This window comes from Ixodes scapularis, unplaced genomic scaffold (assembly GCF_016920785.2).
Source record: "Ixodes scapularis isolate PalLabHiFi unplaced genomic scaffold, ASM1692078v2 PGA_scaffold3__209_contigs__length_174095766, whole genome shotgun sequence".
NCBI classification, from domain to species: Eukaryota; Metazoa; Arthropoda; class Arachnida; order Ixodida; family Ixodidae; genus Ixodes; species Ixodes scapularis.
In genome coordinates, this window is record NW_024609868.1 from 157340309 (window position 1) to 157367546 (window position 27238).

Genomic DNA, 27238 nt, shown 5'->3' on the forward strand with positions numbered 1-27238 from the left:
CCAAAGGCGAACGGCCTGCGCCCGTTGGAGAATTCTTGTAGTTGGGTTTTTTCACACCGAAATTTGCAAAAATACTTAATCGCAGTTAAGTCGTTTCCAGATAGCCCCAACAATAAATATAGCAAATTTGATAGCTTGGGACTCTTTTAACTAAATTTGTTTATCTTACATATATTTTTCCTGAATATACGTGAAAATTGATATAAATACAGAATAGAAACAAGGTAGAATTGACACCCAATATATTGTTTACACACTATCCCAAGTCAATATAATTATAATCAGTAGTAGACATTAGAAAAACAGGAATTGCATGGAGCCACTTATTACTGCATAAAGTATTAGTTTTTTATCATTTGAGAGTTTTAGGAAACCGTTTTTGCACCTTCGATACGGTACGATGGGTTCTCCGGTACGCACTACGCAAATGGAAGTCTTCCGAGGTGGCGCATGCGCAGTTCGTACCGGAGCCCCCATCGTACCGCATCGGAGATGCAAAAACGGTTCCCTAAAACTTCCTAATGAGTATGCACCTCGAGTGGGAATGAAGGTACCGTTGTGCATCAGTTATATCCAGCGTGAGGTGTATAACGACATTTTTTTTTAAATTTTATTTGAAGAGTCAAACTAATTTCTACAGTCAGTGCCATCACAACGTTGCTTCTATGAGAGAACAAAGGCCGGCCACATATGCGTTAAGAACATATTGAAACAGCATACTAGCTAAGTACAAAACGAGCGTGTTGGTAACAGTAATTAAACATAAGGAAGATGCATAGAAAAGGATGAACGGACAACAATGACTCATTGTTGTCCGTCCACCCTTACTATGTATCTTCCTAATGTTTAATTAGCATAGAAGCAGATAGGAAGAGATGAGGACACGTATGGCAAAGCAGCGTGTTCTCTTTTCTCCCTCTCTATTTGTGCGTTGTTTTATTATGTTGCCTACGTACCAACTAGCTCAACTGACCGCATTACCCCACATGAGCTACTTCATACAAGTGGAAGAATGCTGTCGGTACAACCCCAAAATCCGATGTGAAATGAAGACTTGCTCTATAAACGATTACGCAGAGGTTGTTTTTACAGCGGAGCTGATAAGGGCTACGTTCCCCAGGATTGTGTCCGTGTATGTCGACACAAACCTACCTGGACAGCTACCGCCATCTATAAGCGACGGCGACAAGCACACAACCAGTATGGTTTCCGCCGTCGCTCATAGATGGCGGCAACCTTTCCAGCTATAACAGAAGAATGGATAGTTGGGCGCGTTGGTGGGAATTCATCGTAGGAAACAGCGCTAAAAACAGATGACGAGGAAGAAGAAGCACACGTAACGGGCGAAGCGCTCGTGCTGTTTGTTTCTTCGTTGTCGTCTGTTTTGCGCGCTGTTTCTTACGCTCCTGCGCTCTTATCAGTTTCGGTTTGGACTCACGGTGGGTCGGCTGCGCGCCCTTCCGGGAAAGGAAAATACAGCGCTGCTGGTCTTCGTTCTTCACGAGAGTGGAAAGGCTGAACTTTTTTTTTGTCTTGATGTGTATGGTGCGACAAGAGCGCTGTACGCCAGAAAACCTATGTGTTTCCTGGCGCAATTTATCGTTATTATGCGTTATGTCGCACCTGACCAAGAACTTTGAATTCCGTAGTTCCCGCAATGACGTGTGCAAAGCAGTACAAAATGTGTTATGAGAAGACGGGGTTCTAGCAGGCACTGTTAGTCCGCTCGTAAGTGGACTACTAAATAAAAAAATAGCCTTCGAGTACAAATGTACAGTACAGTCACAGCGATGGCAGCCGGATTCCGCTCTGGGGTTCCCCAGGTTGGTCAAAGTACGGTAATATAAGAAGTAATTTTGCACATCTACCCATCCGGTACAACCTGTACCTAGGCTGCGTTTTCACCGCTACATTTTGGTGCGCCGAAATGGTAGGCGACCTTCATCCTGAATCAATCAAAAAGCCTCTCGCGACACGCGCCTCCGTAATCGTTGGAGCCATCGCTCGCATCTCTAGCCAAAGCAGCTAGCAAGAACACTCTGGGTCACTGTAGCTCCAAGCACTGCGTCTGCGCGTTTGGTGCGTTGAATATCAGTGCGTGCACGAGAAAAGTCGGGCTTCCGATAACAGTGGTTAGCAGACGCTAAACAGTGCATCAAGGTAGTGTCAAATACCAGGAAAATCTGGGAAGCCAATTTATTTAGCTCGCAGACGGGCAATAGGTGAGTTAATTCCTTCAATGTGAAAGTCCTGCTGTAAGAAATTTGTTTTTCTTCGATTCGTGAACACGTGGCTCACAAAATGGGATCTGTCTACGCCGTGCAAATAAAATGTAACTTAACCACTCTTCAGAATTTATGACGTTGCTTCGGCGGGGCTGTGCGCAGCGCTCTACTTGCACCCTAACAGGGACGCTCGGCTTTGTGTCTGCTTTGAGTTTAGTGGTAGACTCTGTCGGCGGGTCCAACGACAGGAAATGCGCCATCGCTATGTCGATGGCCGAAGTACGCTGAGGTAATCTGTTGGAGACCGCCATAAAAGCTTAGAAAACTGGGGGCTCCTTGCTCAGCAGCGGAAATAAACGAACAGCACTTGTTAGTTCTCAAACCCCCCGGGACATCGCCATTCAAAGGGAATAACTGCAAAATCACCGTAATCACTTTGGAGGCTACAGCTGAATTCCGGCTCGTGATATAGCTGCGACATGTCACGTCGAAGTCGATTGGTATTGGTGTGGCGTTCACGCACCGTCCGGTATTGAAGGCGAAGTCTGTTGGCTTCGTTCTCACGAGCACGCGCCTTGCTGTTATCCCTACGACGAACCAGTAGGCGCGTCACTCTCGCTTCCAGTTTGTTTTTCAGCGTGTCACAACAAGCGCGACGCTAGCAAGGGGCGATACCAAGACGCATGCATGCATCTGCCGCTCTGCGCCGTAATCTTGTCAGTCTTCAGAGGGTTTGCTCCTTGTGAAGGCTCCTGGATCTACTAACAATGACGTTAGTGCGTTTACGAGCCTGGGCTTCTAGGGGGTATTGCATGAATGGAAACAACTAAACCTTTTTAATCGGGTTGTACCTTACGCCACATCGCTGAAGCTTTTAATTTCATCAATAAACTGTGATTCAATTCGCGCCTAATTTTGAATGGGAACACATTTTTAATTGTGACGTCACGTAAACTGTGTCCATCTAGTGGGCGCTACACAAGGCCGATACACGCGTCTGTGCTTCAAATGCCGTTTATAAGGAGGGGTGTCATGACTGTTGCCTATCTCTGAAAACACCGCGGCGAAGGACGATCTTTCTCAAGCCTTTGTCGGTATCGATGACGCATGCCCTAAAGTCTAGTGCCACAAAAGCTACTCTGGCAACGGACGTGATTTGCAGAGCTGAGAAGAGCCCATAACCGCTGACGCAGAATGATGTGCCAGGGGTAGCGAAAAAGGATCTGCGTTGCGACCGAACTGTTTTCTTCAAGCAGACTGCCTCAAAAAAGCCGCCGGTGGTATAGCCGGTAGGCTAACTGTTCTCGACGCAGCCTAAAGTGAGAAGATTTAATGGGAAAGCTATATAAACGCACACTACTGCACGCTGCACTCCATTATTGGAGTAGACCATGCTGTATCAGACGTGAGATTATCTAGGTGTTTGAAAAAGGGGAGAAAATGTGCGTTGTGAAAAATATTATTTTACGAATACAAAGTGCTATCTTCGTGAATTGTATTTGTATTCGTTCGCTGTAAGAATCTGATTGGTACGGCTGTTTCGAACTTTACCACAGAATGATAAATGAACACATTTCTCTATGTGTTCCCTTTTTTACCTTTACTTAGCCAAGCTGATACCGCGAGGCAAGCTGCCCGTACAGCAATTAAAACAGTTCATTAGGATATAAAAAATGGAAACCAAGGCAGTGCTTTCCCAAATAGTTTCTCTGGTGTTGAGACATCACATGTATTGCTAGTTTATAGATAATAGAGCACTTAATTACCTAAACAATTACGTACACATATAATTTTCATAAATTTTAAATTACACTCAAGTTGGCCTCACATGTTTTTACATGTAGTCAGCAGGTTATTGAAGGCACACAAACTACGCAAATTGAGGGCGTACTTATTTAAATACGCTTTATTGACATGGAAACTGGATGTAAATTTACAAGTATATCAGAGATATGTTTTATATTTCGTCTGTCATGAGTTAGGGATATTTATTGCACACTGGTTTACAGCTATGCTTAGGTTGTAGCACCATAAAAAGTAAAAGCACGACTTTCAGGCATGTGACCAATGCAGCACACACCCGCAGAAGCGTATAGAAAATCACTTAATTAAGCATGTGTTTGATAGTATTACTCTCTAAATTACCACAGATTCTGAAGCACCAGGACAGCCTGTTTGCCATTGTTCACACAATGAGCCCAACTCAAATGTTGGATCTCACTCGTAGTTAAAAAAAATTTAATAAAAAGTTAAGATATTTACCTAAGCTCCATGTAGTAATTCGTTTTCTAGCGGCAGGTCCAAGTGTAACATGTCCCTTGGCATCCCTGAGGGCTTCTCGAAGTTCCAGATTATACGCAGTGTTGGGAACCAAGTTAGAAATTGTTGCCGACACTTTCGTGTAGACAACTTGGCAGATGGAGTTGGTGTCGCAACAGCGTAACTCATAAGCACTATTAGATGATGGCAAAAGTGTCACCTGAATCCATGTCGGCCTCACGACTGACACCGCAAGAGTGGGAGGTTCTGGAACAAAGATTGACGCATTCAAATGTCTCATGTCGATGCTTGATTGAAATTAAATTGATTGATTTGCATAATATTTCATTCAATTTCTTATATTTGTATTTTTAGATATTGACTAGACATGGCAGATTTATTAGCAATAGTTTAAATTAGCAGGAAACAAAAAAAAATGTTTCGCGAAAAGAAATTCACTTTAAATTTAGTTACGCATACTAGCACAACCTACTGAACAGCCTGGACGGTGAGTATGAACATTGGTTTTTTAAGCTTGGCATCCCTATATGTGTCTCAAAAAAGTTAATAAATGTGCCTTGGATTAAAGAACCACCGAGAAAAAATATATGCCATTCGAGATACATTTTAAGAAGATATGATTACCGTATTTACTTCATCTAAGCCTTAATATAATTCATGTCACACAGCCCTCCCACGCAGTAGGGCACTACTTTCATAAAAAAGTTGCATACCAGAGTTAAGCAACATCAGTGACGGGCGCTGGTTAGTCAACATTGTCAGCCTGAAAATTACGCGAACGCCACGTGTTTGTAGCAAACCGAGCTAGGTAAAAAGGAACAACACTGAAGTGATCAGGCCATGCATTCCACCTGCTAATGATGCCGAAAATAATGGTTTGAGAGAAAGGTGGGACCCCAAGATTGCCTACCGTTGCCTATTCATCAGAGTTTATTTTGTGTATTTAGCTTGCATCACATAAAACAATTGAGAAACGTAGAAAAATGTGAAAACTCCGATTTTTGTTCGTTCTAGAGGTGGTCCATTTTTTACCGGCATCCTTAAAACAAACATTTATTAAAGAATCTTGGATGTAACCAATCGTTTCTTCAAAAGTACCAAACGCTTTTGTTTGTAAATCTAAATGGCATGGAGAAACTAGTGTTACCCAATATTGTATCTTGATGATGTGATTTAGTTCAAGGTGGGAAAATTATTGTGATTTAAATCATGGCATGCATCCTGACTTAAATAATATTTGAAATGCTATTGTATTTTTTTTAAATTCATCCCAGTCTTTCCCGTTTTGCTCACACGTCGCTGTATGCTCTATATAACATTCATGATCGAGATCGTCAAAACCATTCTTCGTTCTGCTTTGGACAGTGACAAATTGGTTTTGTAACCTTGCAGCTTCACAATTTGTTACAAGTCTCCACTGAGCTGTATCTTCGCGTACCACTCGGCGGTTGAAGAAACTACTAGAATGACTTCTTCGGGGTGGTCAAAAACAGCGCAAAAGACAAGGACAACAAAGGAACATAAGCAACAGGACAGTCGCCTCTCCTGTCGCGCAAGTTCCTCTTTTTTGCGCCGTTTTTGATCATTATGCACTGCGGATGCATAGCGGGATACTAAGCACCATGATCGACACTATCCTGCAATTAGCTCAGCGAAAATACCACGAATGCAACATAATAGACGAATGTAAACAAAAATATGAAATGAACAAGGTTAACTTGGTGATAAAAAAGAAAAAAAAAAAGGTACCTTGGCTCTTGATAGGATCTGGTTTGCGGGAGTGGCGACCAAATAGTACAGACCGCGCAGTCTAACGGGCATTGAGCGAAGCATTTTTTAGCGGCAGTTATGTGCTCAAATGTGCGATGAAAGGTTGCGATTTATGATAGGTTGCGAGTCAGAAGCGCCCTCACACGGAAAGCTATCACGCTAGCGGTGGTCGCTTCTTCCTTTCCAGTACAGCTGGAACAGAAGTGCTATGCAGAGAATCTGATGACATAAAACGTGTAGTGAAAGAAACGATTAGAAGAAATACGTCGGGAGATCGCAACAGTCAAGCTTCAATACAGCTAGGAAACCAGCCCAAAACATTTCTGAAAATTTGAATGCAATATTTTTTACGCTATACCTGCTCAGTGGTTTCTTTTTGTGTGTGTGTGTGTGTGTGTTTTGTTCGGAATGTCCTTTCAATATTTTCAAGAGGACTTCTTATGAAGCGTGCGGTTCTGGTTTAGCTTTTGTACGTTTGATGTTGTCCTTTTGTGTTTTGTTCAGAACCTCCTTACAGAGTGCAAAGGTGAACTCTTGGGGCATAGGTCCTCTTTGTGATTGTACTGGAAAGGGAGAAGCGTATCGTTGTGCGTTGGCGGTGACCTTGGGAGGTGGTTACAAAAACTGTGGACGGAATAAAACTTGTTAGCTGAGTTTGAGACGTTTGTCTGCCACCTAATTTTTGCGTCTCCTTACACTTTTTCTTTCAAGTTTCATTCCTAGTCTCAGGATTTTAACATCATGATCAAATTCGTACTGAATGCTCCTCTACACCACAGTCGTTTGGTGTTGAATCTGATGTCAAATCGAGACATTTTGTTTTATCATCTTATGTATGTTGCATAGCACCCTCATAAATTAAGAACCACTGAGCGAACCCCAACACAACCTGCCAAAGTGTGACTTTGGTGTTTAGTCAGCCGGGTTCAAGTTTAAACATTATAATTCTCTTTTGAATGTTGATAAATCGCCGTCCCACATGCCTACAGTTTAGCCCAGGGTCGCTAAACTCGTCAAACACAAAGTTGGGATCGAAGTCGAGGGAGCGCACCGATCGGCCTATCACGACGATGACTTCGCGCTTCCTTCGCCGACGTCCAATCGGCGAGCTCCGCGAACTTTCGGCTCCAACTTTGTGTTTCAGGAGTTTAGGGCCCCAGTTCATTATGTTTTCACGAATGACCGACGATGAGGCAGAAGAAAACGAAATGAACTAAAGATTGAATGGGGCGAACTTGTGGCCAGAAACGAAAGAGAAGAACAGACGTCAAAAAAGCAGCGGCGAGCGTCGACGACGGCAGCGGCAAGCGGCGGTACATCGGCGGAACAGCTGGCTATCGCGAGAAGGAATGAGTGTATGAATCGGCAATATGGCGCTCGGCTTTTTATCTACTATGCTCGTAATCTCGAATATTCGCCCTAGAATGTTCGGGAAAGAGCTAGGTTGAGACTAACTAGACAAGCTGATTCTAGCCTCTTTATCGTTTACGCTCAGAATAAGAGTGTACGTAAATCTTCTAGATGGACGGAGAAGCGTATCTTCACGATCGCGGACGGGGCAATATGCCGGTAAAATCTCGTCTCGGCTACCAAAAAAAAAGAGGTGAGCTTCTATCCCGGCGGTCCGCCGAAGAATAGATAGAACTTTCGTCTGGCGAGCTTCTTTCCGCTCACAAAAACCGAAAAAAAAACAGGCAGCTTGATTGCACTGATATATATACACATACCGCAAAGGATGCATGACTAACATTGTACCTCCTATTGTCATGCCTGCATCTGACTTCAAGGGGCTGAACCTTTGTTGTTATACTTTCTATGAATCGATTAAAAATGAGCAAAGGACATGCTATCGCTGACAGGGCAACACAGTGTACCAAGTTGAGGTCGGTTGCAATTGGTCCTAACAACTGTAATTCAAAATGTATACTCACGGCTAATTCTATCAAAAAGAGTCGTTGTTACAGCTTCGCTGCATACATTTCTGCAGCAGCTAACCACATCCACGGACAAGTTTGTTGCCACAAGAGGCCTTTCAACGAGGACGCTATACACAGAAGACTCTGCACTGCTTCCGTCGACATGGACAAGAACGTAGTTGGGGTCATCTGATTCGGGGTCATCTGATTCTGGGTTTCCAAAGAGCTGTAAGAAGATACACCAATTAATGTCTTGGCACAAATTCTGGGCAGTCACTATGGGTTTTCATCAAAGCACCATACTGCGTCATTATTCATTTGTATGATGCCTCTGCCATGAATGTCATACTGTTTATACTTTGATAACTTAAAGTTTGTGACTGTGCGAATCGGAAATTTCAACTATGAATAATTGTATTTGCATAAATGGTTATATTTTTAGCACTTTCTTTAACGTTAGATTGTGCGGCCTGCCGAGCAAACCTTTTTCAGCTCCCAAATTGCTACTTTCCTATTGCCCCTTTTAAATTGTTTGTTAATATATTTTCGTTTGTGATTTAGAAGCGTACGGTGTAATGGTAGGAGTTGTTAATGTCACTATACTATGTTAACATTGTGTTTTTTCTAACGTAATTTTGAGAACACCGTCCAAAACGAACAAATATTTACCCAAAATGTTGTGATTTTCTATTCATCTTTACTTTAGTTATTTACCAACAGCGCCCATACCTCGAATCTGCGAGTTCAATACAGCTAATGTGTTTGTATTGCTTTGCGAACCTATACAAGGTAATGAAGCTAATGTCTTAAACATTTAAGACTGAACCTTGATTTTGCGATTACGTTTAGTTAGTGTTCCGAGCTTTTTTTTTCTTTTCAGTTTATTTTTCATGCAACTTTGGTTGTTTATTTCAAGATTAGGTTTTTCACAAAAAACATTTTTTTTTGCTAGATTCTTAATCTTCGAAAATTCGGAGCTTAGTTTATAAGAACTCTCCTCTGCACCGAATGATATTTCCACTACTGGATTTTACATAAGCGATCTTGTCGTTAGTGTTACCAACTGTCCCGCAACATAGGCTGTAAACAAGTGTGGCTTCATTTAGCATCGACGCGTTAAATTCCTAAAATATTGAAAGTAGCTAGGATATGATTGTTTCCCTCCAATTCAATTGCGCCCTAAGATTCATGTGCGCCATCCGAAAAACTCCTCTCTTCTGAAATCCACATAATCATAACTTGTAGTGTTATAAAAACGCAACCTCTCCTCCCTCTAAGAAGCTCACATCCTATGGCTAAAACTACGAACCTGAAAAGGATATTTTCTTGTTACCTAGAACTCTAATGACCCTTTCACAAGAATGAATTGTGACGAGATACGCGGTGAACTACCCTTTGTTAATAGCCCGAGTCTTCAAAGTAAGCTATACTTCTTTTTACCCTGCTTAAGTCGAGACGCAGCCAATGCCACGAGATGATGGGAGCAGTCAGACACCGTCAAGTGCGCACCCTCATGGTGCTTGTCATGTTTCTGTTCGTTTTCTTTCACTGTTAAATAAATCATAAATATAAAATGCCCAGTGACTTGTACCAATGACTATGTTTGATTGGACTCATTACCTCATAGCGTGGGCTACATTCTGGATTTATGCTGAAACGAAGTATAAAGTGGCTTATTCTCCTGAACACTGGCGTTGTACTGTGACAAAACCAATTTGTAGATAAGTATCTTTTTTACATCCTGTTTTAGAAATACGTCAATTTTCGAATGAATTCGATGTGCAAAATATATTTCCAGCAAGTGTTATTTTGCACCCAACGGCGGCACGGTTCGACTAGGTTCGACAAAGTGTTTGTGCAGCGTACGACTGAACCGGTACGCAGGAGAGGGTTGAGAAAGAGGTAGCCTCGCAAGATACCCAACGCGGTACCGTTTCTCCCATTTCCGTGCGCTAGTCGTTCGTCCGACTGCTCTCGGCTGTTCGAACCTTTACTGCCTTGATAACCTGTCCCTGCTCACGTATGAAAGGTGATGGGAGGGGCGTACTGAGGACTCCCAATATTCGTCGCGCTGTGCGCGACGAATATTGCGAAACAGAAAAAGTAATTGCATTTCCGAGATGTTTGCAAAGGTTCATTTGAGCGCAGTGTTTTGCCCAGTAGTCAAGAAAGCTATTTCAGTTCAGATACTAAGTACCCATTTTAAAATGTATTATGAGTTGTAGTCAAGTTAAGTTTAATACGAAATATCTTGAGTACATTACAAAGTTCGTTGAAAAAGTAACTGCACTTCATTTGAGGATATTTAGCATGTTTTGTAAGCTGCTAATACTGAAAGAAAAAGCCAGAGAGGGCAGCTCTACATTTCACTACTTCATTGAAAATCGCTCTTTTCTGTGATCTTTGTGACCTTCAAGAAGCGCCTTAGCTACTGCCGTCCACCTTTTGCCAAATATGTGCTGCCACCTAAATGGTTAAAAAAAACGTGCGCGCAAGACCCCTTCCACCCGTTTGACATCCAAAACATAAGCTACATCTCGTCTACCCATTGAGCCTCTGTGATAACTCTTAAATACTTCTGGATATGCGGCATAATGCCTGCCGAAATATGTTAGGACGTTTTTGAGATTGACGTCAGGCTCGGCTCATGATGCGTTCTTCGACAAGTTTGTAATGCGCCCCGCCGCGATTAGGTGAACTTGACATATGGTCCGGCATCACATATCCATAACAGCCAGACTATCAGACAGCCAGACTTGTTGACAAATACGCGACGGAACGACACATGTGCACGCTCAGAAGAAACATCGACTCGAGGACAGCAGCCTGTCACTGATTAAAAAGCAAGAGCGTATGCTTTGTCCCCCTAGTCAAAAGTGAGGAGGAGCACCTATATTTCAAGCTGTGAAACAAAAAGAAAGAATACGAAAGTCACAAGGGAAACACAGGAAACATAGGAGTGTGTCCACAAAACCGCTTTTAAACACCCTTCCCCTGCACCCGCTGCACCAGTTCAAACCTTTCTTGACGGATTAAGGTCAAGATGGTCAAGATTCTAAAATCAAAATCAACTAATTCATAGATAGCTCTACCTGCCGACAAACTAGTTTCGAAGATTTTGAAGTTGAAACAAAGCGCGTATCGGAAAGGGGATGAAATAAATTCTTTTGAATGACCTTCGGAGCAAATGTTAGGCCACAACAGGCACACAAGAAGATAGGTCACAGCAGCTCAATAAAGCCACCAGGATCTAGCTTCTTTGGTCGAGGGAGTGCCTGTGCTCACATAAAAATGTGTTGGCGCATTTTCATACTGGAACTCCCCGAACCGGCGATTTCCGAAAATAGTTAATTCTGATCGTACCGAGCGTTGGCGACACAATCCTCCGCTGTCGGAACCACTCTAACTCCAGACAAAAGGTGGGCTCTGAGTGTAAAATTCGTATGACATCACTAATAGGTTGGTAGCTCCAATCGTGACATGTCAAGTAGACAAGAAGTCAAGTGGACACATAAAGGCGGGCGTACATGGGGCTATCAATTTTGTCTTTTGTTTGCGTTTGGAGACTGCTCTTTGCTCCTGGCTTGTTTCATGCTCTGTGTTCGGTCACGTGGGTCCAAGTTGGCAACAGGTCCTGCTTCAAAACTGAGTCTGACGATCCCTAGTTCCGTAGAAAACTTGTTTTCGAGGGTTGCAAATTGTATTTCAGACACTGAGTACAAGGTATTGCGAAGTGAAATGAAATTAGATTCTAAAATATTCTACACTAAATGTATTATATAGCAAGATACTAATAAACAACCAAAAGTATATGAAATACAGTATCTTGAGTAGAGTATTTAAGATAGGTACAAGTCTGATTGAGCGCCATAGTGCTCCTAGATCTTATGAGTGCTGCTGATTGCTTGATCGGGATAACTAGATCAATGGGCGTCAAGCCGCGTTTGGAATACAATTGCGAGGAGGATAAATGCGTCATGAGTCTAGAAGCCTCGCACACTTCTCCGGCTGCTAACCTCCTCGCCACGTGGTAATGCACTCGTGCGCAATCCATCTGCGTCGGAGGTGTCCGCAATTAAACTGCAAGAACTCTTCATCATTCTCAGTTGCTCCCTGTCTGAAATTGAGAATCCCTAACGCGCCGCCACCGAGCTTCTCGAGCTTCGATGAAGCAGTCGGCATCCGGTTGAAGCATATAATAAAATTTGTGTTGTTCTTTCTTCAGCAATAGTCGCGTGTCTGTAATGTGGGATGTACAAAATATATTAATTTATTCATATTTCGTTTAAATAAAACATACACCAAGACGTAATATTTAAATACCGCGATTGGACTAGTTTACATTTTGTGCATCTTGTTTTTGTTCCTTTGTCCAAGGCTGCTTGCCTTTCTCTGCTTACTCACTCAGGTTTCTTTTTTTTTTTTTTAGAAAAACAAATACAGTATAGACTTGTACTAGCTATATAACATGTTGCCATACAAAAGCACCTTACAAAAATAAATAAATAAATCTATCAACAGGCTTTAGAAATCTGGGTTGTTCTAGACGACATCAATTATCCTGTGCGCTATTGTACATATAAAACACACATTTTCAATTCAGATATCTCATAATAATAATAATAATATTTTATTTCCATCACACTCGATGGTGGCGACCAAGGGAAAAAGCTGCATACACAGCTTGACGAGCTCTTGACCGCCTACAGTGCACGGCGACGGAACACAACAGAAAAAAAAATAATAAAAACAACAGACATACACACAGAGGTTGCAACACGCAAACATTCACCATGGCAGATAAAGCAATATAATCAAATACGAGAACAGCGATTTTAACTAGTTATCATGACCACCCATAATATATAATGAACGGATTTCCCCTGTTGACATTTTATTCCAGTCCAAGTTTTTCGATTCGTAAAGATTTAGTAAATTAGGAATATTGTGCCTCAGCATTTGAGTGCCATAATTTGTTCTTGGCGTGACCACCCCCCAACATTCAGCGACACGAGTAGGATAAGTAATAATATTTTTTGAGAGGCGGCCAAGGGTTACTAGAAAGTTTGTGTTCCTAATTAGCTCTACCTTAAGGCTTGTACTGAGCCTGTAGGAATACAAAATGTGCGCATTGATAAGGGGGAATTTTTTGAATTGGTCGGATGTATGCGATTGAAATGGGACATCGGCTATGGCTCTTATTGCTTTTTTTTTGTAACAAATGTATCCTTTCAAGGTTCGTTGAAATGGTGGTACCCCAAACTAAATTACAATAATATAAGTGCGAGTAAAACAAGGAATTATAAACTAGTAACTTGACGTGTATCGGTAAGGTGTAACGATGGCGGTTTAACATGCCGACAGTTCTAGACAGTTTTGTAATAAGGTAGTTAACATGTTCATCCCAGGACATATTATCCGAAAAAATGACGCCTAGAATTTTGAAGGAATTTACAATCTCAATCTTGGTTCAGTATAAACTAAGATCTCTCGTAGTGTTGATTATTTTATTTTTAGGGCGAAAGAGCATTGCTTTTGATTTTTCAGTGTTTATTTGAAGTGAATTATATGTGCTGCATAAATTCAACCCGGAGAGCATTCGGTTCGCCTAATCAAATAATAAGTCGGTAAATAATAAGTCGGTAAAAAATCAGTTAAAAACAGGCGCGAGGAAACAATGTTATTTAAATTCTATTTGAGGAGGAAACTATTTAACTGACTATAGCCAAATATACACAGAACCCGTGCGCTATTGACTGAGAACAAATATTAATGATATATAATACAGATATTTCGTACGAAATTTGGAGCTACGGGTCGTATGGTTAGATATCCTTTTTCTCTTCTTTCCATCGGGTGTTGCCCTGTATCCGTACTTAAACGTCAGGTCGGCACCATAGCGAAAGGCTTGTAACGGATTTTATCGGTCAAGGCTCTGCACCCTCTTTTGTCTCACGATGCCTTATTCCTCTGCTTCCATCCAGGTAGGCAACCTATGTATGCTAAATGCCGCCATACATTACCTAAATTTTGTTTCTACACCTTAATTTTATCTATTGATATTTAAAATCCCATAAATTACCCTTCAATATTTACCTTGTACTTAAAGAGGAGCACGGTATGTTTTGAATTCGATTTTTGAAGTTCCTTTAAGATACATGGGTATAATAACAGTTGCCCCCGTTGTTGAAGAGAAAGGGAATACAGCTACACTATAAACAACTGCTCGTCTACTTTCACAAACGCAAAGGACGGTAATTTGCTAAGCGTTACAGGTGAACGACGGCGCACCGAATACTTTCGGTTTCAAATGCAATTTCCGCATAACACAGTCCAAAAAAAAAAAGAAGAGAGAAACGGGGTGTATTCTTACACCCTTTGTTCCATATAATACACCCCAAAACTTGATTTCGAGGTACAGCGCATTGACGCCGATCTGACGGTACTAACTTTCCTGAGAGGCTTCATAGCCCTGTGGTACAACTTATTGAACTAGCTAATGTACGTGTTACTCACCACACGAAAAGAAAGAAGTCGGGGCTTTCTTGGTTTTTCTTCAAAACCTCAGTGTTTTCTTTCTGTAGTTTTTGATACGTACTTTAGCTATTTGATAAGTTAATTCGCACCGTTATCAAGCCCCTCGTAAAATCCGGGCGTCTGTTCCACTATAGTTCGCTGTACATCGAAATGAAGTTTTGGGGTGTATTATATGGGACAACGAGGGTGTAAGGCGATACCCCTTTTTTTAGAGTGAGATCGGCTAGCGAACCTTCACGGTCATTTTTCATTCGCAAATCGTGATAACAATTTACACCGGCCAAATCCAAGTGCCTCATAATTTGGCAACTGCGGTCAACAGGTCGCAGTAACAGGCCTTGTGTTTTCTCCGCACAAAGTAGACGTACATGAGAGATTAGATCGTAGACACCGTTGTTAGGCAGGCCAGCTCACACTTATTTGACATTCCAAAACAGGAGACGGAGGCAAAAAGTCCGGAGACGCAATGTTTGGTCGTTGTTTTTGCCTCCGTATATACTTTTACTATGCCTCTAACATGAAGTTCGCTAGGGCCTCAACGTGAGTAATAAATATTACGAATGCAGTTCCGCGAGGAAATATTTGATTGATCCGCATGACACCGCTTGTTTTACGGTTAGTTTTGAAGAATATATTACGCACATTTCTTCTAGAAAAAGGCGGCGTATGTCGCCTTTCATAGTATAACGCAGGTAGAAATGGTCTTATCCGGCGTGTCGCTGCTGGGCAAGAACCATTGCAAACTGCAACCTGCGAGAAAAAAAAAAAACATTGTGTGAATTAAACTCTGGCTCTATTTTTTTTTTTTTTTTTAATATCTAGAATACAAAGGGATCGAGTGGCCCTGAAACGAAAAAGTTCGGCACTCCCTCTGAAAGGGCTACCCACTTCGAGCAGACTCTCGGTACCTCCTCTGAAGGGGGATTAGATGCGACAACAAGGCTTCCGTTTATTGAAAATGTAAGGATAATGCGTACTTGCAAATGGTATAAAAAAGGAGACCGCCCTAATATGATGATTAATGCCTGTGATTTTTGAAAACGCGTGGCTCTTGATTCTCGCGGATGATGATGGTACCGTGTTTCTAAAGCTCACAATCAAGAATACTACATGTACACGCGACAGGCAAACAGTGTAAGTAGTTCTGGAGCACAACGAGCACGTACCACATGCCAGAAAGTGTCGTAACGCGTTCCACGCGGCGGCGTGTGCTATCAGAACACCTATGATTGAATACATTTCGTATATTGTGCATTAATAAGACAGATAGAAAACGCCCGAAAGCCAAGGTGTAGTGGTCAGCACACCCGACCAGACATTCTGCCGTTATTTTGGCTTTCGGCGGGTTCGTGAAAAGTTTGATTATTTCATTCATTGGATTAAGTACGGTTCATTCCTCTGCATATGTTCGTTTACTTCCTCCTCGAGACCACGTACGATGATGAAAACGTGCTCGTGATATATATTTATATATCACGAGCACTTTTTCATCATCCCACGTGGTCTCGATAGTTTTCTCGCAATAACCAGATAAATAACTCCCACGATATATATAAATATTGTGAGAGTGAATATGGTATCTACAGGGTGATTCAAAGAGAGGCCAGGCTGTTTAATTAGACCGCGAAATTCGGTTTCTTAACCTATCGCGCTACGACTTTGTGCAGCGTTGCCTACATATGGTGCATTTTTTTGAAAAATTTGCAAAGAGCGAACTTACCTGAGGAACAAGTAAAGAAACAAAAAGGCCTGGCTGTTATGGAAACGCAGCGAAGCCACCGGTCTTTAAACAACACGCCGCCGTTTCGCACGGGAGACAAGAGATGGCGCAAGCGGTCGCGAAGCCAACTGCCGCCAACGAACGAGCATCCGACGCCGAGAGCCGGCGTCTTTAGAACAACGAACTGCAGTTCCTTGTTGTTACCGCGCCTTTTTTGTTTCTGCGACTGTTGCCGCCTGCGGAACACGCGCCGCTTTTCAGTCGAAAACATTGTCTGCTAAAGACGCCGGCTCTCGGCGCCGTATGCTCGTTCGTTGGCGGCGTTCGTTGCGCCATCTCTTGTCTCCCGCGCGAAAGCGGAGCCGTGTTGTTTGAGGACCGGTGGCGTCGCTCCGTTTCCATAGGAGCAGAGCCTTTTTCTTTCTTTACTTTTTCGTCAGGTAAGTTCGCTGTTTGCAAATTTTACAAAAAAAGAAAAAAGCACCATTTGTGGGCAACGCTGCACAAAGTCGTAGCGCGATAGGTTAAGAAACCGAATTTTGCGGTTGATTTAAAGAGCCTGGCCTCTCCTTGAATCACCCTATATATATATATATATTGTGAGTGAATGTGGTATCTATATATACATATATATATATTTAAATATATATTTGAGGGTGATATGTTGAACAGCAACAGCGATGCCTGCTACAAAGTCGACTTTAAAATAACCCAGCTGGTGCAATACAGCCGTGCGGGCTTCTCGTCTTTCGCGGCACTGTCCGTCTTCGCCGTCTTCGTAACAGTTCCTCCCTTTGGTTGTGGGGCCGGTCATCCGGTAGCGTCATACTGGTCAGGTTAAGAAGGAGTACGGCTCCATACGATCCACATGGACAAAGACCTGAAACCTAGAGCGATGGTCACGGGGCTGGGTCACGCGTACAACCTCGTAATTGATGTCGGAGAGGCAACGAACAATGCGATACGTCCCAACAAAATGTTTAGGAGCTTTTTGCATTTGCCAGCTCGGCAATTTGGTGTCTTGAGCAAGACGAGATCACCAACGTTATAGGATACTGTGACGTGAGTGTCCGCATGACGAAGCTGTTGTTGTCGTTGGGATTGCAGAGTTTGCAGTCGGGCAAGTTGGCGGGCATCTTCGGCTCGGGACACGACGTCAGATGTGTAGGAACCGAAACGATTTTTCACGTATGGCCAAACGAAGTCAAGAGTCATGAGTGGCTCACGAGCAAATGAAAGAGAATACGGTGAAAATCCTATAGTTGCCTGTCGGGCGGTAATGTAGGCGTAAGTGACAAAAGGAAGGATTGCGTCCCAGTCGCAGTGGTTTTCTTCAAATTACATGGACATAATGCTTACTAGTGCATGCCTTTGGCTCTTGGTGAGCCCTTTAGCCTGCGGGTGATTAGCACTTGTCACATGATGAACTGTATATGCGAGTAGCAGGACTTCATTGAGAAGTTTGTCAATAAAGGGCGTGTCTCGGTCACTTGTGACGTACTGTGGAGCGCCATGGCGTAAGAGAATGCAGTGCAGAAAGAACTTCTCAACTTCTTTCGCGGTAGCATCACGAACTGGCATAGTTTCAGCATACCGGGTATTGTAGTGAAAGGCTACAATGACCCATCGATTGTTGTTTGCAGACGTGGGAAGTTGGCCCAAGAAGTCAATTCCGATTCTTTGGATGGGATGGCTAGGTGGGGAAAGCTAGTGAAGTGCACCGTGTGGCTTTGTCATTGGGTGTTTTCTTGTTTGGCGGTCGTGACAAGACCGGACGTATTTGTTGATAGCGCGGTACATTCCGTTCCAGAAGTAAGTGGCTCGAATTCGGAAATAGGCCTTGGAGAAGCCTAGAGGCTCGGCAGTTGGGTCGTCATGATTAGCGCGAATAATGTCGCTTTGAATGGAACGGGGAATGACAAGAAGCCACGGACGTCCTTGCAGTTTATAGTTTCGCGTGAATGGCGTCGTGCCGTTGGATCAATTCACCGCTGCCCAGGCGTAATAAGTGTCCACTGGCTGGAGTGAGCACTCCACATAAGCGGCGAAAGACGTCTTCTGAGATGCATGATTTTGCGGCTCCCGTGTCAACCAGGGCGACGAATTCGTGCCCTCCAGCACAAGCATGAACGGTAGTTGGTCCGATACGAGGAGGATTTACGTCAGAAAAGGGGCAGCGCAGGCTGACTTCCGGTGGCAACGCAGGCTGCCCTGTTTAGATTGACGATGGTGTCGACGTAACTGCGGCGCGGTTGGACGGAGAATCCGCTCATTCACACTGGAAGCGGATCCGCGTTCGCAAAGCGGTTGCGAACGCGGTTGTATAAAGATCCAGTACAATTGCACGCGCACTTGATGTCATCGAGCGCGCGTGCAATTGTACTGGATCTTTATACAACCGCGTTCGCAACCGCTTTGCGAAGGTGGATCCGTTTCCAGTGTGAATGAGCGGAAACAGCGGCGGCGTGTTGGTTATGGAGAGGGCGACCGGCGGCGGCGGGTATCAGGTGCTTCGGGGGCATTGGTAGGATCGCGATCGTCGGAGAGGAGGGCGTCAGAGGCGCGGTTTGCATCAAAATCTGTTGAATAGCGAAAAACACTAGTAGGTACATGATAGGAAGCATTGTCGGTTATTCGTCTGCGGCACTAACGGGCGACGTGACCAGCTGTTTGACTATATAAGCATACTGGACGTTAATCATCGGTGCGCCATTGTGAGTCCGTCGCCGTTGCCTATAAGGTCGAGATGGTGATTAAGCGCGATCCAGGAATGGCGTCGTGTAACGTGACTGGATGTCGTGCAGTATAGGGCAAAGTGGCGTTGATGCTCGCGTTGTTGGGGTGGAGATAAGGCAAACTATCTGGAGTTGGATCAGAGCCGCGCGAAGTTCGTTTTGTACTACCCTCTGAACACTTACAGTTTCCATTTTTGTGGTGTACTGCAACGTCGGCAGCGTGCAGTTGGGCTAAGTATGCCTGTAGCTCCTGTCGAACGATCTGGCGAATTAGGTCAGCAAGCTCCGATGGCGTTGCGTTGTTTTTGCACACCACAGGGACGCGCTCGAATGGACTTTCCATGATGCGTACACTTTGTGGCTCTTCGTACCTTTTGCATTCTGTAATAAGCAGTTGGCCAGTCGGGGACCACTTCAATGCCACTTTCGAGAAGAGGCTATGTGGCAGCCCTTTAAACAGATGCTGCATTTTGTCGTCTTCTGTCATGTCATTGTCGACCTTTGGCAAAGGCGGAGGACGTTCTCAATGTAGGCAGTAGATGACACTGTTGTGAACTGGTACCCTCGGGCAAGTTTGTCTTTGACCTGCTCCTTGCGACTTTCCGGCTTTCCGAACACTTCCGCGAATGCCGTCTGGAATCCCTCCCACAAATCTATCTTCTCTTCGTGGTTATCGAACCACTGTAGCGTGGTATCTTTCAGAAAAAGTACGGCATTTGCTATGTTGAAGCTGTCCTCCCACCTGTTATGTTGGCTTGCCCGATCATGACAATTGAGCCAGTTGTTGACGTCGGCTTCAGGGGCTCCGCTGAAAAGTGGGAGGTCTCGTCGTCGGTTTCTGGCGGTCAGAGTGGCGGTTGCGCGTTGTTCGGTGGCGTTCCCGGTCTCGTCGGGCATGGTGGTATGCGTCGATCGCCCGCTGCGGAGCTCCAGGACAGGAGAGGATGGGGATCGTCCTAACCTCCACCACTTTTGAGGGTGAATATGATGTACATATTTGAGGGCGATATGTTGAAGACAACAGTGATGGCTGCTACAAACATGACTTGAAAACACCCCAGCCTCTGCAATACAGCCGCGCGGGCTTTTTTCTCGTCTTTCGCGACACTGTCTGTCGTCGTCGTCATATATATAATGGAAATTAATGAAGATTGACAAGCGCAGCCGTAGTAATAATGGGAACGAAGAGGGAAGAAAGTGGCTATGGAATTTATTGCATTAAAGTTAGGGAAATGGTAAGAGCGCTGGCGAAAAATGGGGCCAGGAGCGGGGATCAAACCCGCAACCTTCGCCTCTCCGGGTGACGCCCTAACTGATTAAAGGGCAACTCCGGTCCATACTTTCGATTTTGGGATTATTACTGTTTTTAGTGCAGTCAGCGTCCCTGAATTGCAAGGTGTAATTTTTTTCTCGTTATTGTGCGTAGTTTTAAAGATATTGACACCTGAAAGTTTTGTTTGGGGCGCGGCCAACAAAACCGAAACTAGCCACTCGAGGCCCCGGCAACACTGGAAATCAGCCGCTATGTGAACGTGACGTCACGATCGTTCTCGTTCAACGAGTACGCAGGCCGAGCGCCACCTACCTCTGTTGCGCTAGCCGTCTATATATAGGAGGTAAGCTGATTTTCTTTTAATTCTGTATACGTGGTAGTTATCGACCATATGTAGCAAACGTTAGCGCGTATAACCAAAAGCTAGCGACTGGAAAACCCGTGAACTCGTACGGTGCCGTACTCGGCGGCCACCGCCGTGCGTGCGCTATATGCCGTACTCGTCGCTTGTATTCCCAAAAGCTAGCGACTGGAAAACAAGTGAACTCGTTCGGTGCCGTACTCGGCGGCGGTCGCCGTGTGTGTGGTCTTCCGTACTCGTCGCTAGGCCTAAATTGTCATCTGGGCTCCGTGGATGGAGCGGCGTTGCTTTACGCCGCACTGCCAGTGACGTACAGTACTGGGTGCCCTCTCGCTTTCGCGCTGCGGGTCAGTCCCAGACACGAAGGTTTTCGGCTCCGGCGCGGGCCGTGGCGCCCGAACACACGTGTGCTGGGCTGAACACGACTGCTTTTCGTTCTTTTTTCCTCGGCTGCGTAAAAGCCGAAGTCCAATGTCCACTCGTCGAACAGCGTTCACCCACACCTTCTCCAATTTCCGGTCCGTCGGACACTTGTGAAAAAGCACCTCCGTGATGCGCAGAGGGTTGTTTGAGCAGCCCACAGCGCTACAAGTTTCACTCGGCATCTTTCGAGGAACAGCTGGGCAGTCTTGGGCGCACCGAGTTGCTCGTTAAAACGAGTCTTAAAGTCCTCACAAGCAAATAAACAAAAGGCTATACCGAAGCTACACGGGCTACAGGTAAAAGCAACGGCTAAACACGCCAATCACAAGCCGAAGTAGCGGTGGTAGCGAATCAAAGAAGCGCACTCCGCGCAACGCCCGCACCGGAGGAAAAAAAGAGAACGATACGGACGTCACGGCCCAATGTTGCTTTAGCGATCGGCAACCCGCTGGCCGCCCGCTAATAGCCGATTCACACGACGGACTGATCCGCGGACGGATTGATCACGTGACGACATATCCGCGGTTCGTCCGTCTCCCAAGCGCATCCACACGAGGGAGACGACGAGCAGACGCCAGTGAGGACGGACCGAACCTGTTCGCACCCCACAGTGCCGCGAAACTCCAACATCGCACAGTAGCCCCGTTGTCCAAGAGAGAAATCGACGGTTGCTACCGCGATAAAGAATCGTACGCCGCTGCTACGTACAGATCGAGAACAAAACACCGGGACAGGCTTCGCGCGAAGCGCCACTAACTTTACTAACCCAAAGCATGACAGTGACACAGGCATGATCCTGCCCGAGAAAGCTTCGGCGTAGGCGCGACGAACTTCTGGGCTCGCGGAGGGGCGTTTGGAGATGCCTTCACGCACTCCGCTCTCGTGCACAACACTCAAGCACACCACATCCACAAGAGAGGGCTTGCTCGGTGAAATCCTGACTGGACGTGCAAGAATTATCGCGGCGTGCTATAGACTAGTTTTGACGGGAGCTTCTTGACACGGACCCGGAGGAGCACCGGAACCTGCGTCGCGTCAGCCGGACAAAGTTTCTGGAGTTTCTCTCACGCGTGGAACCAAGAATCGTACGACAAAATGAACCAACGAACGCACAAAACGCAACGACGCGCCATTTTTGTTTTGAACGACCAGAAGCAAAATACCAAGAAAACCATGTACCGTTGCCAGACTAAATGCTTTCCAAGCCAGTCTGCCGCCAAACGTCCGCGAGTGAAAAAGGCGCTCGACTTTATCAGTCCGCGCCTCCGCGGAGGAGGCGCGGATCGCAGGAATCGGTGACGTGCCGGTCACGTGGTACACGGTCCGCGGACGAAAATCGCGATTTGGTCCGTCGTGTGAATCGGCTATAAGGAGCGGCGGCTCGCGGCGGGTCGCATTTTTGTTATCGGCATTAGTTGAGAATGCGGCGTCCTACGGACGTAATATTTTGGTCGGAGTCGTATTTTGTGTCACTAAAGCGATACCAGTAATTTATTTCAATTTGAGTTTTGGCTGGAGCTGCCCTTTAAACTATCCCGGCCACTGGTTTCGGCGGACTCAATTTCTCACCAGCTCTCTGTGTACTGTTTAGTTTCCAATTCGCTTAACTTGGTAGACGACAACCGTTGCTGATTTAAGGCCCGCGCTATTTCCGACATGCGGCAGTGACGTGGCACGTCATCTCAGCTTGCAAATGTCGGAAAGGGCCCGTCTTCCAAGGTATCTAGGGAACGACTCCTCTCCATAGAAGCAGGCTGCACCGTATATATAATGGCAATACAGTATATATATATATATATATATATATATATATATATATATATATATATATATAGTGAACGAAGAGGGGAGAAGGTGATTATTGAATTATTGCATTACAGTTAGGGAAAGGGAAAGGGAAAGAGAGCTGGCGAAAAATTGGGCCAGGAGTGGGGATTGAGCCCGCAACCTACGCCTGTCCGGGGCGACGCCTTAACCGATTAGTCCATCCGGGCCACTGGTTAAGGCGGACTGAATTTCTGACGAGCTCTCTGTGTACTGTTTAGTTTCATATTCACTTAACTTGGTAGACAACAACCGTTGCTGATTTAAGGCCCGCGCTATTTCCGACATGCGGCAGTGACGTGGCACGTCATCTCAGCTTGCAAATGTCGGATAGGGCCCGTCGTCCAAGGTATCTAGGGAACCACTCCTCCCCATAGGGACAGGCTGCACCGTATATATAATGGCAACGAGTGAAGATTGACAAGTGCAGCCGCGTAATATTGTGAACGAAGAGGGGAAAAGGTGATTATTGAATTATTGCAATAAAGTTAGGGAAAGGGAAAGGGAATATATATATATATATATATATATAATCGTCATCCCGCCGTCTTTGACACATGGCCCCGACCATCCAGCACCTTCACGCGGAAATAAAGTGCCCCATGCTTCCCTTTAACGAAAGTTCCAACCGTCACACCGCCGAAATTTTGACCGTATAAGCGTCTGCCCATCCGGAACTCTGCCTACGCTTCTAAGGAAACTCCAACCGTCATCCCGCCATTATTTTTAAACTTGGGCTGGACCGTAGCATTCTATATATACCACCTGCGTTCATCTGTAAAAGTTCTTCCGGACTTCGGCCGAAACGTCGAAGAATAAACCGCTCGTTGTTTCTGTTTTCGCCAAGAGTTATATATATATATATATATATATATATGTGTGTGTGTATATGTATGTTTAAAGTGAAACTTATATACATAAGCATGTATGTTTATATCTACAGGGTGTTTCACGAAAGGTGGACAACTTCGATATTGCCGCGCGTAGGGTCACAGACTTGTAGAAAGTTCTCGTTTATTCTTGCTGCAGCCATAACTTCTATCGTTTATCCCAGCTTTTGTTGTTCTAGAAGGTGCTTGTTCATTCTCGCCCGAGCGCGCTATGCTCGAACCTTCTCCGCCGATTCTTCGAGATAGTGACTCACTCTAGAAAAGAGGCCGCCCGCGACCTTGTCGAGTCAGTTTTCGCCTCAGTGTTCGACCGTGTTGCTTCGCCGCCTTCGACGCCCGCGACGCCCTGTTGTTATCTTTCTTTCTCCTTTTATTTTTGGGCACAAGCTCGCCCCATTAAACGTTCAGTTCGCTCAGTCCTTCGCCGCCTCGTCACATGTCATCCGTGACATTTCGGTGGAGGTGCTGGGTACCGCATGCCCGTGCAGCGTTCCCCTCCAAGGGCCCGCAGTGCAAGTCCTGGCTCGGTGAAAAGACCACTCATCGCGGAACCTGAAACTCGGGCCAGCCGCCGCACCAAGGGAGAGGATCCTGAGTACGGTTTGCTGCTGGACAAGCCCAAGCCGAACAAGACGACGATGGCCAACCAGTCGCAGACCCCCGCCGCTCCTGCCGTCGTCTACCTACCCGTCGCTCCTCGGACACCGGCTCCCTACCACGGCGAAAGCCACGACGACATCGACGACTGGGTCCAACAGTAAGAACGAGTGGCCCGTCATAATGGGAGGACACCAGAACAGTGTCTACAGAATGCTTACTTCGCCTTGGAAGCAACCGCTCGGAACTGGTTCGAGAACCCCAAAGCATCGATCACCTCCTGGGAGCAACTCAAAGCTGAGTTGCGAAGAACATTCACGAACCAACATCGAAGAGCACGCGCGGAAGAGCTTCTTCAAGCGAGGATCCAAGGCCCTAACGAGAGCATCGTCAGCTTCGTGGAGTATGTCCTGCGACTCAGCAGCCGCGCCGATCCTCAAGCTTCCGAAGCGAAGAAGCTGAGAATCCTGATGCGAGGCGTCAAAGAAAGCATCTTCGGCGGCCTTGTGCCGAACCCGCCTATCACCGTCCAAGACTTCCTCACCGAGGCAACAAACATCGAACGTGCCATTCAAGCACGGGCCTCCCATTACCAGTGGCTTCCCGGCGTCGCTGCAATCTCGACTTCCAGCTGCAACAGACCGGACCTCCGCGAGATTATCCGGGACGTCGTGCGGGAGGAGATCAAGAAGCTTCTACCTGTGGCCGCATGCCCAGCATCGCCCTTAATCGCCGAGATTGTCAGGGAAGAAGTCCAGCAAGCGCTGCAGCCTGAGGTTCTTGTCAGCACCGCTCCGGAACCACCGACGTTAAGTTACGCCGCAGCGGCCCGACGGCCACCGCCTCCTCGTCGCACCTATGTCGCGCCGCCCCGACGTCAGTCTCCTGCGCCGCAGCACGACCGACGCCACGACGACCAGGTCCAGTACGCCTGCCCGGAGCCTCGCGCACTTCGCAAGACCGACGTGTGGCGAACGCCCGACCGACGACCTCTGTGCTTCCATTGCGGGAAAGCGGACCACACCTACCGCCGATGCCCATACCGACGACTCGGGCTACGCGGGTTCCACCCAAACGACCCGCGCCCCCGTCATGGTGAACGCCCTACTGAGATTGACGAGTACCTGCGACGACCTCAGTCCCCCGAGCCTGCCTCCCGCCGAGAGTTCCGGTCGCCGTCGCCGCGACGTCCAGCTTCGCCGATGCACCGACCACGGCGTGAAAGCCTGTCACCCCTCGCTCCTCGCCGGGGAAACTAGGCGCGGCAACCCCTGGAGGTGGAGTTGCCGAAGACGACTGACGCCAAGATCCTACACGAACGTCGGGGGGCCCCACTCGAACACTACCAGAGACCAAAACGACGCCCCTGCAGTGGTGTCCAATAACCTACACGTCGTCATCGACGGCCACGACGCATCAGCACTCCTGGACACCGGAGCAGACGACTCAGTCTTGAGTGGAAGGCTCTCCCGCCGCCTTCAAAAAGTAACGACGCTGTTGGATGGACCTCAAATACGAACTGCAGGAGGGCACCTCGTCACACCAATCGGGATTTGCACTGCTCGCGTCGAGATCCACGGTGAGTCGTGCCCTGCCAAGTTTGTCGTTCTGCAAGACTGCTCGAGAGACGTTATCCTAGGAATGGACTTTCTTTGCGAGTATGACGCCGTCATCGACCTCGGAGGAAACCGGCTGACGCTACGAAAACCTGCTCCAGCGCTGGAGGACCCTAAAGCGACGTCATCTGCGGTCCGAGTCCTCGCAGGTCACGTGAACTTACCGCCGCGCTCCAGTGTTTTCGTACCCATCGGGATCGACGGGGCTTTCTGCGGCGACGTTCTGCTCGAGGGAAGCCTCCAGTTGCTTTTAGGAAGAGGGATCGGCATCGCAAGAGGCATCGCGGAGCTCCAAGACGGACACACTGTTGCACTCGTAACAAACTTCCGACAGGAGGCTCAGCACCTTACGAAAGGCACCGCCGTGGGTCACGCCGAGGAAATGGTGGACTCAGCCGCAATCGCCAGAATAGCAGAGGACATCTCTTCGGGGCCACACGAGGCAACGCCGCGTTCGCAGTTTGACATAGACCCAGTCCTGCCTACCCCACAATGTCGACAGCTCAGTGATCTTCTCGCCGACTTCAGTGAGTGCTTCTCCACGTCGTCAAAGGTGCGCCAAACGACGGTTGCGAGACATCGAATTATTACTGATGACAACGCACTTCCTTCTCATCGGTCACCGTATCGTGTCTCTGTTAGAGAGAAGTCATCCAGAAGCACGTGCAAGAAATGCTCGACGACGACATCGTCCAGCCCTCAAACTGTCCGTGGGCTTCACCGATAGTCCTGGTCAAAAAGAAAGACGGGACTCTTCGGTTCTGCGTGGACTATCGTCGACTAAACGCCGTAACAAAAAAGGACGCCTACCCGCTGCCACGCATCGACGACACCCTGGACCGGCTGCGCCACGCCCGATTCTTTTCGTCAATGGACCTGAAGAGTGGGTACTGGCAGATCGAGGTCGACGAACGGGATCGTGAGAAGACTGCCTTCGTCGCGCCGGACGAACTGTACGAATTTAAAGTGATTCCGTTCGGACTGGGCACAGCACCGGCGACGTTCCAGCGCGTAATGGACACTGTTCTCTCCGGCCTGAAATGGAAAAGCTGCCTCGTCTATCTCGACGAC

The 27238-nt window shown here is 46.4% G+C and overlaps 1 pseudogene; it reads right to left on the reverse strand.

Annotated features, from left to right (window-relative positions):
• LOC120840574 overlaps positions 1 to 27238 on the reverse strand; it is a 71049-nt pseudogene that overhangs the window by 24356 nt on the left and 19455 nt on the right.